The sequence below is a fragment of the Quercus robur genome, chromosome 11 (genome assembly GCF_932294415.1).
Source record: "Quercus robur chromosome 11, dhQueRobu3.1, whole genome shotgun sequence".
NCBI classification, from domain to species: Eukaryota; Viridiplantae; Streptophyta; class Magnoliopsida; order Fagales; family Fagaceae; genus Quercus; species Quercus robur.
In genome coordinates this window covers 38,980,023-38,986,956 of record NC_065544.1, presented here as the reverse complement: position 1 = coordinate 38,986,956, position 6,934 = coordinate 38,980,023, and the positions used below count along the sequence as shown (strand labels likewise).

General features: G+C 38.0%; 1 pseudogene; it reads left to right on the top strand.

Annotated features, from left to right (window-relative positions):
- The window catches only part of LOC126706337 (probable carboxylesterase 12), a 32,379-nt pseudogene extending 25,920 nt beyond the window's left edge, over positions 1-6,459 (top strand).
- The last annotated feature ends 475 nt before the right edge of the window (positions 6,460-6,934 follow it).

Below are 6,934 nucleotides of genomic sequence, written 5' to 3'. Positions count from 1 at the left end.
CATAGCTCAGAATGCAATAATGAAATTTAATGTTACCCATGCCGTTATAACCACACAATGTAACATTGCAGCTACTCCTATTTATTCATCATGATAAGGGTAATTCTTGAAGTCTAAGCAAAGGGGACGGACCTGTTGTATCTAACGACTTTAATGCACCCATAAATGACTCCACAAAGTTGACGGTCCATCTCAAGGCTGACGAGTGCGCCTCAAGATCATCTATGCATGGACTAGACGACCAAAAAGTATAGATGGAATAAGTAATTGACGGGATGAAGCTGACGGGGGTGAAAGGAATTTTTGACGGGTCCAACATGTCTTTTACTTGGGCTCCACTTATGAATATACCTTGCACCCCATGATAAACCCTAATCAAGAAGACTCCTATAAGGAAAGGATTTCGCAAAATACGCGAATTAAAGAGAATCTCTCCCACAAGGAAACATCTTCTTAGCCAAGGAACTAGTGTCAACCCTATACTACTATAAAAACCCCAAAACCCTCACAAACTAAAGTACGTATAATTTTACCCCAGCTCTGGTATTCTAGAGTTGTGAAAGTTCTCTAACTTGACATTCAGAGGGTATTTGGCCGGTACCACACTGGTGCTCTCTATAAGGTCTTCTCCTTTTTCTGTGTTGCGCAGGTGTCGTTTTGAGCACGCAAGGATCGTGTGACTTATTTGTGATTTTTAGCATCATCACATCACTTGACTTACTTCTCTTACCAAACTCTCACTTTTAAGTTTCTGCACTTTTCTTCATCATCATCTTCTTCTTCTGCTTTTTCAAATGGAGTCAACCAACAATGAAATAGCCCATGAATTCCACTTCTTCCGGGTCTACAAAGATGGCCGAGTTGAAAATTTCAAATGGACTCAAAATCAAAAGATCCCACCTTCCGATGATCCAATCACTGGGGTCCAATCCAAAGACGTAGTTATTTCAACTGAACCCTCCATTTTTGCCCGAATTTTCTTAACCAAGATCCATGACCCGACCTAGAAACTCCCTTTACTCTTCTACATCCATGGTGGTCAATTTTGCTTCGAGTTTGCCTTCTCTCCACTTTACCATAACCACCTCATCTCATTGGCTTCTAAAGCCAATGCCATAGCAATCTCAATTGAATATGGGCTTTTTTCGGAGCGACCCATACCTGCTTGTTACGAGGACTCATGGGTGGGGCTCCAATGGGTTGCATCTCATGTTAATGGAAATGGGATAGAGTCATGGTTGAACGAGTACATTGATTTTAATCGGGTCTTCATTGGTGGGGATAGTGGTGGAGGGAATGTTGCTCATACTTTGGCAGTTTGGGTTGGGTCAATTGGGTTAGCGGGTATTAAGGTTGTTGGGTTGATTTTGATACATCCATTGTTTGGTGGAATGGAGGATAATCAAATGTGGTTGTACATGTGTCCAACAAATGGTGGGTTGGAGGATCCTAGGTTGAAGCCTCCACAAGAGGATTTGGTAAAGCTTGGGTGTGAGAGGGTTTTGATAATTTTTGCTCAGAAGGACCATTTAAGAGGTGTGGGTGAGTGTTACTATAAGGAATTAAAGAAGCGTGGGTGGCTTGGAACTATGGAGGTTGTGGAGCATGAAGGAAAGGGTCATATATTCCATTTGATGAAGCCAGATTGTGAGAAGGCTGTTGATTTGGTCAACAAATTTGTTTCCTTTATCAACCAGCAAGAATGATTTTAGTACTTTTCCATGTGAGAATTATGTGCTATGGATTTGTTGTGCATGGTTCGAGCACTAGCATTTGGGATGCAAAAAAAAAAAACTATTGTGCATTCTCAAACACTACTTTATCTATTTTACCAACTCATTTTACAACTTACCATGCATTACAGTTTTAGTTTTACATACAACCCAATAAAATAATATAAAATACCTAATAAAATAATAAAAAGTATTCTTTCTCTCACTTTCCTCCTAGTATCGTTTTCTCTTTACACACAACCACAAGATTAAATATTATTATTTTCTTTACAACCTATGAATAGTAAGAGCAACCGCATCAAGGGTGTAAAATTTTTGTCTATTTTACACACAAAAAAAATATTTTTTCTATTTTTCACACTCACTTTTACAAAACACTCACATCATTTTATCTATTCTAAACATTTCTCTTATATTTTTTTTATTATTTCCTTCAATGATGCAAAATAGAGAGTGAGGTGAAGGAGAGAGAAATAAATAGTAAAATATTAAATGCAAAACTATAGTAACCGTGCATATATGCGCAATTACTGTAGCACTTTTGTATATATACACAATTCTGCAAGCATTGATATAGCTGTTTTTTTGGTTAAAATGTGTAAAACTAACCACTTTTTGTATTTTGCACAATTTTGCGGCCTCTGATGCGGTTGCTCTAAGGTTGCATATATGCTACCTTACTATTCATAGGTTGCATATTTTTTTAAGTATACAAACCCGAATGGAGTGGGTTTTTGTTATATTAAGTTGTAAAATAGCAATTGGAGGGTGTTTACACCCCAATGCTAGTGCTCGGAATTTCCATTTTCTAATTGGGTTATTACTTATTAGTAGTTTGGTGTTTCATTATGAAAGTATAGCAAGTCATGATTAGTGATTTTGTAGCAAAAATTAACAAGCATTGTTGCATTCTATCTTTGGCTAGTGGCCTGAATACATTTTTTAAGATTCCTTAACCTAGTGGGTAAATATTCTGTTGCTACTAAAGCGTCCGTATTATGTAAGTTAAATGCATTGATGACAACTAAAAATTACAATGAAAAACAAATAACTTTTTCTTTTATTTCAATTCAACCCCAAACATATCCCTATCCCTTCACTGGGTGATCTAAAGGTCTTGATTCTTAAACCAAATAAATAAATAAATATAAATATATATCTATATATCTATATATATATATATATATATGTATGTATATTTCAACAATTTACTTTTTTGATAAAGCAAAATGAACAACATATAGATCTAAATATAAGCAACAACACAAATAGATGTGATAAACAAAAATAATAAAAAAGATACTGTATATATAAGAACAAATCTGCAAATAATTAAAAACTCACAAACCCATTAAACCCAGAGATCATATTGAGTCATTGAGAGAAGAATAAGCAGTAGGCCCAAAGAGGCCCAGCAAGTTTGGGTCAAATAACATCATAGCAAGAATGGCAGAGTGGTATAGCAGGAAATGGTAGCAAGACTGTAGAAAGGAGTAAAAGAGTAGGCTGAAGGAAGAAAGGCTCACAATCCAGCAAAGCATAGCCCCTAAAGGGAGCGGGCCATAAAGAATGGGAAATCAAACAATAGCTCACGCCATAAGAAGCCAAAGAGGGGGCGGCAAAATGTGCAGACGAGCCTCCAGACCACGGTAAACGCATGAGCGGCAGGCAAGTTTTGGACATATGCAGAAGTAGAGCACGCGTAAGGCCCAAACATCACAAACCTGTACCTAGTCAATACAAGAAGTGGTGGGTCATGGGTTAAAGGTAAGAGGGTATGGTATGGCAGTGGAGAGAGGGGAAAACCTATTCTGGGGTTTCCGCTCAGGCTCTTTTAGTGGAAATGTCCTGCTGGGATGACATTCCACCCAAAAGAAACAAAGATGTACTGGAACCATTAGGTGCATGCCATGAGGGATAGAGTAGAGAGAGAGAGTACCCAAACCGTAGCAGGTAGGAGTGCCATGGTGAGCAAGCAAACAAAATAATCTTCTTTTTTTGGTAATGGGGAGTGGTGCAACCAACACAGATAAGTGGTGGTGGCTGGATAGCTGACAAACCAGTGATGGTCGGCAAGGACATCCAGACCAGACAAAGGTCGTTAAAAGCTAAAATTGTAAAAGTCAGTCACAGCAGGCAGTATATAAGGGACTCGGGGGGATCGGCAGAAAGGGGAATAGTAACCAAAAAAAGGGAATCATAACCTTGCTAGAGGGGGAAGCATTGAGAAAAGAAAAAAGGGGAGAATGAATTAGAAATAAGAAAAGCAATGAGAAAAGAGAGAATCAGTAAGAGAAAATAGAAAGTATAGAATGGCAGGCATGCACCAATAGGTTGATCCATTCTCTCCCTCTAAAGACATACTCTTTACCCGAGACAAAAGATTATTTTGGGCACAAGCCTTTCAGGCCCGTTTCCTTCAAAGTGATTAATTTCCACAACAGAGTCTTCCTGAGAGATTATTCACATTGAAAAAAATGGTTCCCTCCTTAGTCTTGGTCCTGCAATACAACTTGGCACAACGAATTGATCTTTTCTTCCTTTGATGACTCATTCCTTCCCTATTTCACTTTCGCCATTTTTCTTTACAAGGCATTTCTTATCGTGTGGTCATCATTTTTAGTTAGGGATCCTTTATTTATTCTGTCTAATGGCAAAAGTACTTTCTTTTATTACTATTATTACATCTGCTTGTCATGACTCTTCCATAGCAGCTTCACCTGCCATGGGCATGTGATCAAAACTTTGGCAAACGAGGCATAGTTTATGCACAAGCTGGACTAAAGTGAGTTACAATTAGACCAATCCCAACTCTCTTATCTAGAACACTTGGGCCCAGTACAGCAGGAGGCAACCCAGACCAACATCACAAAAAGGGGAAATTATTGTGTACTTCTGGAGTACCATAAATGTGTACTTCCTCCTCTCACATGAATGGTGAATCTCACTAATTAAATTCATGGTAGGACTTACTATTCATGTGAAAATGGAGACTACACGTTTATGATACTCCGAAAGTACTTAATAATTTTCCCACAAAAAGGCCCACCACAGCAATTATTACATAACTCTGCATGTAAGGCATATCACAAATTAACACTTGTCTCTCTCAAAAATAATACTATTAAAACAAATCTACACTTGGCAAAAAAAAAAAAAAAAAGCTAGTAAAGACAGCTACATGTAACGCATATCATAAATTAGATACTAGCCAACCAAAAAAAAAAAACACACACACACATACATACAAAAAGTTGAAAAGATAGTCAAAAGTCTTGTAACTGAATTGATACCTCGTTATACACAAAGTACTTGGGGTCTAAGAGGAAATAGTTCGAAACAGCATGTTATAATTATCTTTAAAACAAAAAAAAAAAAACAAAAAAAAAAAAAAAAACCCTTTTCATTGTAACTTTTGTCAATTGTGAAAGTAACCGGTAGTTCCTCTCACCATAACTCTGTTTCGGCAAATTTTTAATCCCTCGGTTGTCTGCTGTGCTCCACCCACACACTGTCGCACAATTTTCTCCCCTACATAAAAACTTTTCCCATTTGTCTTCCATAAATCATAGAAAACCCACTCTCCAATTGTAGCTTCTTCTTCTTCTCCTTCTTCTCTTGCTATGGATTCAAGCAACAGTACTGAAATAGCCCATGACTACCCTCCTTTTTTTAAGATCTACAAAGATGGTCGAATAGAGCGAATTACAGGCATAGAGATCGTACCCCCATCTCTGGATTCCAAAACCGGTGTTGAATCCAAAGACGTGGTTATCTCACCCGAAACAGGCGTATCTGCTAGGCTTTACATTCCAAAAACCACAAAGGAATCACAAAAAAAGCTTCCTCTCCTTGTTTACTTTCATGGTGGTGCGTTTTGCATCGAAACCGCTTTCTCTCCACAGTACCACAACTACTTGAACTCGTTTGTGGCTGAAGCCAATGTTGTTGCGGTCTCTGTTGAATATAGGAGAGCCCCAGAACACCCTGTTCCTATTGCTTACGATGATTCGTGGGCTGCGCTTAAATGGGTTGCGTCTCATACTGATGGAAAAGGTCCTGATGAATGGTTGAAAAACCATGCAGATTTTGAAAGTGTGTTTTTTGCTGGGGACAGTGCTGGGGCTAATATTGCTCATCACATGGGGTTGAGGGTTGGATTAGAAGGACTTGCTGGTGTTAAGCTTGATGGGATTGTTTTAGTGCATTCATATTTTTGGGGCAAAGAACCAATTGGTGGGGAAGATACTGACGCTGAGAAGAGAGGAAAGATTGAAGCTTTGTGGCGATTTACATGTCCAGCAACGAGTGGCGCTGATGACCCGTATATAAACCCAGGTACGGATCCAAAACTAGGGAGTTTGGGGTGTAAGAGAGTGCTAATTTGTGTTGCTGAGAAGGACATATTGAAGGATAGGGGTTGGTATTACAGTGAGTTATTGGGTAAAAGTGGATACAGAGGGGTTGTGGAGGTTATGGAAGCAAAAGGAGAGGACCATGTGTTCCATTTGACGAACTCAACTTGTGAAAATAGTGTTGCCTTGCTCAAAAGGATTGTTTCTTTCATCAATCTGGGTCAGGCTTGAAATGGTTCTATTCTATATCTGTCTCTCTTTCAATAGTCTCATTAGGGGTAGTATTTCAATTGAAAAATAATTAGTATCTATTTGGTTATGGTTACTCTGATTGAGGTTTGTTCAATAAAAGAGACAGATAATTCAGAAAAGTGGTGAACAAATCTACTAAAGAGGTCGTTGTTTGATTTGATCAATGAAGATAAGATCTCTCTATTTAGCATGATTGAATGCGCTTTTTAGATCTATTACAGTTTTTTGCTGTTAAATCATAATGCTTTTATATAAACAATTTGATGGCTTCGGACTAACAAATGCCAAATCCACTGTGCTGATTTCCAGTTAAATTCATCGTTTTTACTATGAGGTTGTATTAATTAATTGCTTATTGCGACCATTATGAAAATTGTTAATAGCAGATATATATAGAAGTTGCGGTTTCAGGAACTCCCATCCATTCTGGTTTGGGGTCCAATACTCAGGTGATGTTGATTAAATTCCAGATTCAGCCATATGGCAAAAAAGCCACATAGCTGAATATTGAAAGCAGAACTTAAAGAACAGTACTAAGTATTATACCTAAGTTTTATCCTTCTAGCTAATTTTGCTTGCATGATCTTCAAATTT